This window comes from Mchenga conophoros, linkage group LG19 (genome assembly GCF_057382185.1).
Source record: "Mchenga conophoros isolate Kocher_MC1m ecotype Shallow Benthic linkage group LG19, M_conophoros_male_GT1.1, whole genome shotgun sequence".
Classification (NCBI taxonomy): Eukaryota; Metazoa; Chordata; class Actinopteri; order Cichliformes; family Cichlidae; genus Mchenga; species Mchenga conophoros.
The window spans coordinates 8,233,817-8,242,807 of record NC_140544.1 but is presented as its reverse complement, the minus strand read 5'-3'; positions in this window follow the sequence as shown (position 1 = coordinate 8,242,807).

Below are 8,991 nucleotides of genomic sequence, written 5' to 3'. Positions count from 1 at the left end.
CAGGGTTGTTTAGAGTAGAGCTGATAGTCTTAAAGAGAACACGGCGATTATGACAATTTAACACAATGACCTGAGAAACATTCTTTTAACATTTCAAAAGAAACCTGCAATTTGTCTTTCTTCCACTTTCACTCTGCTCTCCTACACTGACGCCTGACTGCTTGGGTGGATTCATTTAACCAGGGCTGTGGAACACGTTTTGGGCGCCTGGTTTTTAATGGGTTCACAGGGTTTAGGGTCTGAGTACAGGTTTCCTGGAACTGCAAAAGCAGCTCATCTGGGGTGGATCCAGTAAGTAATCTAAGGCTATTCATCATCTCTCCCCTCAAAACAGGACTACAACAGTTCAAAATCAGGACTACTTAGGACTTAACCAAAACAGAACCAGAAACAGCTGGGGGAGCAGCACAGCAAAGGACTCATCCAGACTGGAAAAACGAATCGGGAAGGCTAGCTCTGTGGTCGGCATGAAGCTGGACACTTTGGTGATAGTGGGAGAGAAAAGGACATTAAAGAAACTGCTGGACATTATGGAAAATGCTGGGCATCCTCTGCACATGCTCGTAAATAATCAGAGGAGCCTATTCAGCGACAGGTTGCTTCTCTCAAAGTCAAGAACCAACAGGCTTAAAAACTCCTTTGTCCCACACGCCATCAAACTGTTTAACTCCTCGTTGGAGGGGAGAGGGAGGGGAAACAGGAGGACAAAGGCGAGTGGGAACAACTGAGCTGTAGTGCCTTTTCACTGTGCAATATTTTTTTATATTTGACCTTTTTTGTGGGGCAAATAATATTGACACCAGTCATTTTGAGTTTTTCTGAAATGATTCTGTTGTTGTCTACAAAATATTAAAAAAATTAAGCTTTAGGGAAATCCTCTGGTTTAAAATCCTGTTTAAAAAAGCACTTGGGACAATTGTGGTGGAGACAGCTTTTGTTATAATATCAATAATATTTTTATGAATATGGGATACTGTTACATGTTTGCATAGACTTTTGTGGAATATGGAGACACTCCTGGCATTATATGAGCAAAGTGAAACTCATTTTTTAGGGTTCATGGAGATGAGTGTGAAGATCCAAACAATCGCTGTCAGTGATGGAGAAGCTTTGATGAAAAAAATTTGGTAAAAAGTTCACCAGCATGAAGGAAATGAAGTTCTCAAACTTTCCTTAGGAGGACCCCAGCACGCCTGCTTAAAGAAAAGTAAGTGTGCTGATGTGGATGCTTGCAGTGACTGCTGTATAGAGGCCATCACATGAAACATATCAGTGTCATAAATGTTAGTTTAGTCACGTGTTTGTTTATTATCCTTATTGTTTTATCTGGGACTGTTTGCAAACATCTCAGAGAGAGGAGACACCAGCATCTGAACAGAGACTCAAACCAGCAACCTGCAGCTCCCTGCTTGGCTGCTCCAGTTTTCTCCTCTCTCATGTTGCCCACCAGTGATTTCTAGCTGCCCACCCACACAGCAGGCTAGAATATGCACTGAGCCTCAGCACCATGGTTGCAATACTTGGACATGTTTTCTTTATTAAATAATGAACCAGACCCCAAAAAGTAAACAGCTGTTATTGCTAGGCAACGGGAGCAGCATTTGGTGATGCAGCACCTGACATTCCTGACCATGTGGGCGGAGCATGCATGGAATGGAATGTTTTGTAGAACTGTGCAACACAAGCACTTAGTTACAGCATTTTTCATTTTATCCAGACACAGCTAGAGACACATCTACAGCAGCATCTCTGTGCAGGACAGACGACGGTTGAAGAAAAAAAACACATCGAAAACTTCACTTCTCTACAAAACTTTGGTTCCTTTGTTTAAAAGGCCAAAATGAATCAAGGGAGATCGAGAAGAGGATTGGTGAGTGCGTCACCATACAGTACAGAACAGTCTGAGCTGATTAAACTACGAGAAGAATTTCAAATAATACAGGCTGAAAATGTCAAATTAAAAGAAGTGGCAGAAGAATCAAGAGAAGAAGCTAAAAATTCAAAGTTTGAAACCGAAGTAGTATTGAAGGAATTACTGCATGTGGGTCTAAAGCTTAAAGGAGAGAAGATGGGAAAACAACAAGCAGAAAATGAGAATGAAAACATCAAGAAAGAACTGTTGGAAGCTCAAAAAGCATTGCAGGAAGAGAAAAGCACAGCACAAGAAGCTAAAAATAAATATCAAACTGCAAAGAAGGAGGCAGAAAATGTGATGCAGGAATTACAGGAGGTGCAGGAAGCTTTTGAAGGGGAGAAAAGGAAAATGCAGTTGGCAACACAAGAAGCTGAAAATGTAACGGCTGAAGCTGAAATACTCAGGAAGGAATTACTGCATGTAAAGCAACAACTTGAAGAGGAGAAAAAACGTAAACATGAGGCAGAAAATGAGATTGAAAATATGAAGAAAGAATTGTTGGAAGCTCAAAAAGTGTTGGAGGAAGAGAAATTTAAAATACAGGAAGCAAAGAAAGAAATGGAAAATACAACGAGTTTCACTCAAAACATGAGGAAGAAGTTGCTGGAAACAGAGGAAGAAATAGAAAAAGAGACACATGGAAAATGGGAGGCAAAACAGGAAAGTGAAACTCTGAAGAAGAAACTGATGAAAGTGCAAGAAGAACTTGCAGAAGAGAAAATTGAGTTGAAGGTATTCAAGAAAGAAACGACAGCCTCTGAGGTGACCAAGAAAGGCTGCAAAGATGCACTTAAAGAAATGCAAAAGCACAAAAAGGAAGCTAAAGAGCTCCTGAAACAGAAAGTCAAACTGGCCAAACAGCAGCTGAAAGAAGCATTTAAAGACGCCGAGGAGCAGCTAAACAAAACCTTAAAAGAGCTGAAGGCAAAAGAAAAAGAAAAGAAAGCCGAGGACAGGAGTGGATTCTGGAGCAGACTGCTGAGAAAAAACTGACCCAGCAGCATCAAGTTTAAGGAGAGCAATAGTTTCTTCCTCCTTCCCCCTCTCTCAACCTTTCTTTCACAAAAATCCCCCCAAACTTGACTTGGGACGTTTGTTTGTTTTTAAAAACTCTATTCTGAATACATGTACTGAAATACACAAATAAAATTGCCATAACTTGACCTCACGTTGCCGGCTTCTTTTCTTGTGTGTCTGTGGATGTAAAACAGTAACACACTTTCTGCTCTGTGTGTTTTTAATTGTAAATAAATGCAATATATCTTCATTTTAAAAACTTCTGCTCTAAATCTTTTTTTAGCAAAATGCTTTTTTTGCCCCTTCCTGATTTCTTATGTTTTAACATGTTTGTTACATTTACATGTTTCCGATTTCAAGTGTTAACACAGATGGTCAGAGACAGAGGTCTGGACAGCTCTTTCCCTTTTTTTTGTATTTATTCAGGTTATTTTTATACTCAAAAATCCATCCACAAGCTTCAACGCGTCCAGAACTCTGCTGCCCGTATCATCACCAGGACCCCTTCTATCCACCACATCACTCCTGTTCTGCAGCAGCTTCACTGGCTCCCGGTCAAATATCGTATCAATTTCAAAATACTCTTGTACACATTTAAGGCTATTCATCATCTCTGCCCTCCATATCTTTCTGATCTGGTTAAGATCACCGCCCCATCTCGTTGTCTCAGATCTACTTCTTCCCTTTCACTCTCCGTCCCCTCCCCCCGTCTTGCCACCATGGGGAGCAGGGCTTTCAGCTGCTCTGCTCCACGACTCTGGAATCCCCTACCTCCTGATTTAAGAAATATCTCTTCCTTCTCTCTCTTTAAGTCCCAACTCAAAACTCACTTGTTCAAAATAGCTTATCCCACATAACCTCTCCACTCTGCTCTTTTAAATTAGTTTATGTCTTATGCTTTTACGATTGTGTAAACTGCTTGTTTTTATGTTGCTTTTTATTCTAATGTGTACAGTGACCTTGAGTGTTTTGAAAGGCGCTTTCAAATAAAATGTATTATTATTATCTTTGAAATATCTCAGTGTGACACTGATACTGTACATGAGTGTGGTAGGTTTTGAAAACAGCATCAGCAGAGTACACAGCAAAGGGGAAAGGAACAATTGTTCCTTTCAAATTTTATACAAAACATCCAATCCTGGATCATATCCATATCCACTTAGGATCGAGTGATCCAAATACACCACATTGTGACAATAACCACGGCATAGCAGCTGATGAGCAGCAGATAGATACTGCTCATGGCACCACTGGTGCAACTAGACTTGCAGTCAAGACTGCCAAAACCAAGACCAAGACCAGAGGGTATCGAGACCAAGACAAGACTAAGAACAAGTCGAGACCAAGTCGAGACGAGACCAAGACCAAGATGAGACGAAGTCGAGACGAGACCAAGACAAACAAAAGAGTCTTTAAACTGCAGCCAGATGCTGCTTCGTTTACGGGTGTCAGGCATATTTATGTGTTTTTGCTTTCACACAGCCCTCCTCACCACTGTCTACTGTCTCACTCACTTACTGAGAGGACAGACGCACCCTCCACTTGACTGTCGAGAAATGCAGATCCAAAAGCAACAACATGGCAGGTCAAGAGACAACAGCAGTATCCTGAGCAGCGAGGGGTCCAGCAGCAACAGCAGTATGTGCAAAAGGCATCAGCAAGGAGAAAACACCATCATCATGACTGGATGGATGGAGATGCATTTCCAACAAGCTGCAACTTCACTGTATGTGAATGCAAATTGAGAACACTGTCTGAGTTGGACATTTGTTACGTTTGGAGTGAAACGGCAATGGAAGAGACAGTGGGCGTAGATTTCGTTTTGGCATTGGTGGGGACCAATGACCAATGATTCAGGGTTATTTTTCCTTTTTGTCCGTGCTTCTTGATAACAAAAGGAGAAATGGACTTGCCTAAATATCCTCTTCTACATGCTTTTAAACCATTTAAAATTTAGGGGTTAGGGTTAGTTACTGTACAACATCTTCAGCTATAAAATCAGAAAACAGGGCAACAGCAAGATGGTTTTTATTTTTAAAAAAGGGGGAAAAAGCTTTATGATCAGTATAACAGGGAACAAAAAACAAAAATTCAAGCGTAGGCGTGAAGCCACTGAGGTGGTTGTTAGCGGGGGTGACGCGATGCTTCTGGTATGCATGAATTAATTAAACAGTCCAATAACTCCATGTGCTAGAAGGTGAGCCTTTACAACAGCCGCCCCCATATTTCTACTGAGAAATATGTTCAAAGGATTAAAGATGCTCTTTTTCACAAAGCGGGGGCAGAGGAATCAGACATGCTACAGGTCTAATATAGGTTCAGGGGGTCGACCTAGAGGTCGACAATGCAGGCCAGACAGTTCAGGGGGCCGACCATGTAGCCAGCGGTGGCGGCAAAGCAGGTCCAAATGCCAACCACGTGGGATGCAGCGGCAGGCCCAGACCTGCAGACCGTTGGGCAGTTTTGCAGGTGCTGGGGGCAATGTACGGGGCTTGGCAGAGGCAGGACCAGGTGATGCAGGAGCAGGCAGCGCCCTGACCACTGGCGGAATGGCAGCCACAGGCGGTGGAACTGGTGATAGTGGCACTGCCGGTGACGACATAGGTACTGCTGATGGTAGAGTATGAGGTGGGTATGATCAGAGCCTATGAGCAGTAGTGGAGCTGCTTTGTTAGTAAAGGTTAATGGGATACCTTGAAGATGCTTGTATCTCCGTTGAAGAGAGGATACGGGGTAGGTGTGGTCTGAAAGTGCTAAGTGACTTGTAGCGAAGGCATTATTAATTGTGTATGTTTTCTCTGGATGTGCGATGGGAGAAATCTGGAAACTTACAGAAGAACCTTTAATAGTTTCAACTTCTTGATGGACAGTTCTGAGTGATAATTTTTCAGCTTTCCCAGTTAGTTGGAGATGCTTAGCTGCAGATGTCAGAAGCATGGTACGTTGGGAGCCATCATCAAGTATTGCATATGTTTCCAGGGTTCTTTTGCCATTACGCAGGAGCACTTTCACAACCTTTAAAAGGACACTAGGGCGATCGCTAGGTCTATCAAAGTACAGTGTCCTCACTACAGGATTAGTTTCAGTTCTAGGTCTCTGATTCACCTCACATAGGATCTGTAGATGTCTATCCATGCAGGTGGCACATGCTTTCCTCAGATCACACTTCGCAGCCTGATGAGTTCTAGCACAACGCCAGCACCGTTTGTTTCTCTTTATCCAGTTTATTTTCTCATCCTTTGTCTTGTTAATGAACTCAGGGCACTTGCTAATGTGGTGTTCAGGTGAGCAGCAATATGCACATCTAGCCTTAGTCATTATGATGGGTTGTGCTGCCTGTACAGGATCGGATGCATTTGTCCCATGTAATATTGTTGTGAGTGGAGAGGTGTACTTATGGGCAGGTCGTGGCTGGTTAAAGGATGAAACAGGACTGTCCTTTCTTGGTTGACACTTGCACTCTATTTGCAACCAGGATGAGAACAAAGGTAAGTCATACATCATATCTCCTTGTTCCCTGTAAATGTGCCGTTTGAAGCGACTGGAATGCTCTGCAGGCAACTTTTCTAACAAGCGATCGACATGGGAGCCACAATCTAGTTCTGCACGTCCTTGTTCTCCCATAGTGCTAAGCAACCCAACTAAAGCCTGTACTCGAAGAGCAAAATTATCAAGGCTCTGACCATCACCTGCTCTGATAGGAGGCAGTTCCAGTATATTCTTTAGCTCTTTCAATGCCAGCTGTCTTGGTTGCCCATAACGCTCATCAAGGGCTTTGATGGCTTGAGTGTATGGGTCAGGAGCGTAGGAAAAGGCAAGAGCTAATCGTTTAGCTTGGTCTACTTTCAGATGATCGAGGAGGACATGATATTTAAAGTGCTCCGTCTCATGAGGGTCAAGCAGGTTAGTAAGGGCCATTCGTAACAGCCTATACTGGATTTCATCTTCTCTGGTAAGGTCTGGGAAAGAAGGACCCTCAAGCTTATACACATGTGTTCTAGTGCTAACAGGGTGACTAGAACTAGCAGTAATGGGTACTGAAGGGTTTTGTGCATGCAAACCATCAGATGTAGCTGGTTGCTGCTTTACAGGAGGGTGCTGCCTTGGTTCCGGAATGCAGACGAGAGGTTGAGCGGGGTCTTCATCTAGAGGAACAGCAGGTTGAACACATGAAATCTGGTGGGGACCTTGCAGTGGCGTGGCCAGGAAATTAAAAGGAGTCTCATCTGGTGTCGGAAAAACTGGTCTAGGCAAACCACTTGAAGGAACTGCAGCATCTAATATTGTTGAATTAGGGAAAGGAGGGCTAGCAGCCAGAACTGCACCAGAGTGACGGCTAACCTGGGGGGGCTGAGAGGGTGATTGACATGTTGCTGGATCAATCACTGGGAACTGCTCATGTTGCTGATGTGTTTGGGGAATGGCTTGTAAACCGCAAACAGAGGATTTGCTTTCATCAGAGACAGTGTGAATTGAAGATCTGGAGGAACTGCGAGAATGGGGAGGAGATAACTGAATCATGAATTGCCTAATCTCCCTCATTGTCATCAGGAGTTCCCTCATCACCTCATCTTGATTGGTGGGTAAAGGAGCAGGGGATGTCTCTGGTTGTCTTTCTGACTCTCCGACAGGATCCTGCAGCCCATGTGTGTCTTTGTCACTATGTTGGCATTCTGTTTGACTCTCTGTCTCACATGTAGCTCTTCTAGCTCCAGGGTACTGAACGTCATACTGCTGCAGGTAGGCAGGAGGTCGACTATCACAACCGGAACGTCTCAAATCTTCAGTCAATGGCTGCTGTGAATCCATGACGCTAACGCTACTCCGGCTCGGAGGACCATGTTTTGGAGGAAGGAAGGCCAAGAACCACACCCAATCAAAGGTGAGGAAAAGAAACAAGGTGCATCTGGTGAAGTGAATGTGCTAGAAGGTGAGCCTTTACAACAAGTATGAGAAATGTTTTTTATGATGAATTTGTTCATACTTTTAGCTACATTTTTTATCCATAAATGTAAGTTTACTAACAAAACACCATATTTCTGTCATTATTTTAAGGATGTGGAAATGTACATACAATCAATATCAGACTCCACCAACACAAAGGCTCTCAAAACAATATATGTATGTGTATTCTTATAATTGTTACCTTTTTCTTTTACTCTTGGCTTTTTGTGTTCATGTTCTGTTGTTTTGTATACTTCATCTGTTCGTATGTTGTATACTCATTGTTTATTAAATAAAGTTTAAAAAAAGAAAAAAAAAGAAACTTAAAAAGGTTACCTCTAGCGGCAACATGAGGTATCAACCCAAAAATGGCTCCTACAAAAATAATGTCTTCTTTCAACTGGGATTAAGATTGTCTCATTTCCAGCAGGTGGCACCACAGTCCTATAACCCTCACAAGAGCTGGGAGAAACACTAACGTCTGTAGTACAATCATCCAGCGACGAGAGGATCTGTGTTCCAGCCTCAAATAGTGCTCCTGGGTGATGACCGCTGATTGTTGACAGGTGTGTGGGCCAAGGGCGGGAGCCCACAGTGAGCTCCGCCCAGGCAGAGAAAGAGAGAGAGAGAAAACCAAACAACACATGTAGCCTTGTGGGGCCGGCCGGGCAGGCACGGAGACCATGACAGTTCGAAAAGCAAACACACTTGGTCGATGCTGAGAGTGGTCCTGTTGCTGAGGTTGGGGTCATCCTGTAATCTCTTACAAACTACCTCCAACGCTTCTGTGACCACTGAACGCTTCTGCTCAGGTGGTTCCTGTAATCCGCCATCTTGCGTGCTGTTTGCTCATACTGACGTACAAGCTTTAGGCAGTCCTTGCCAAAGTGGTTTAAAACCTCTTGATGCATGCTCAATCATCCAGGTAAGTAAATCCCCAAAAGTCGATTCTGTTCATTTACATACATTACATTTGCATGATGACTGAAACTAGCACCACTGAAGGGACAATGGGCTGGGAGGTCAGTTCCTTCATCATGATTATGCAAATTCTCATGACCATTGATCAGCAACCATTGATCAAATCCCACTGATCATTGGCCATGAATACCATT